The 774-nt window shown below is 56.2% G+C and overlaps 1 protein-coding gene across 1 annotated transcript in view; it reads left to right on the top strand.

The window, feature by feature from the left end:
• Positions 1-774, top strand: part of IRF2BPL (interferon regulatory factor 2 binding protein-like) — a 4,929-nt gene that overhangs the window by 277 nt on the left and 3,878 nt on the right. The window lies entirely within an intron of this gene.

Raw genomic sequence — 774 nt, 5'->3', positions numbered from 1 at the left:
GTGCGGAGCCCCTCCTGGCGAGCGCGGGCACCGGCGTGGCCGCGGGGGCGGGCGGGGAGCGGGCAACTTGCGGGACCGCGGTGAGGAGAAGGCAGGCTTCGGGGATTTTTTGTTTTGTTTTCCTCCCACTGAAATGAATTCTCGGCTTATTTGCATGAGCCGAGGCTGTTTTGAGTAATTTGCCTGTTGGCAGTGTTATGCAAATGTTAGCAAGCTATTTAAAGGGGCAAATAGAAAAAAAAAAAAAAAGCCGCGTGTTCTCACAGCGCGGGGGAAATCCTATGTCCCTTTGCATTAGCGAGATGAGATCACAGCGATTACTCACCTGCCTGGCCTCTCCTACACCCTTGAGCAACGCACAGCACTATCTTTCCCAGCCCAACCTTAAACACTCGGCAAACATGGCTGATTTAAACAAATCAAAAGTGGAAGAGCTTCTGATGTAGTCACGGGCTTACAGAAACTGTGTCATTCTGTCACCGGGATCACTGAAAGAGAAACACGAGATCGGATATTAAGGCGGGATCCCCCCCGTTTGCCTCAGCAGCCGGAGCGCACGGGAATCCCACCGACGGCCTCGGCGGCGGGACGCCGCGCAGTCGTCACGGAGGCAAAGCGGGGCGATCCGCGGGTTTACCAAATCCTGAAAACGAGACATTTGAACTTAGAAAGCCCGGCCAGGAAAAAAGCCACACCACCACCACCACCACCACCACCACCACCCCCCCCCCCATCACTGTGCATGCGCTTCCTGGCCCCGTTTGCGCGGCGGCG

Source organism: Pygoscelis adeliae, unplaced genomic scaffold (assembly GCF_000699105.1).
Source record: "Pygoscelis adeliae isolate BGI_AS28 unplaced genomic scaffold, ASM69910v1 Scaffold71, whole genome shotgun sequence".
Taxonomy (NCBI): domain Eukaryota; kingdom Metazoa; phylum Chordata; class Aves; order Sphenisciformes; family Spheniscidae; genus Pygoscelis; species Pygoscelis adeliae.
This window is presented reverse-complemented; position numbering and strand designations above follow the sequence as displayed.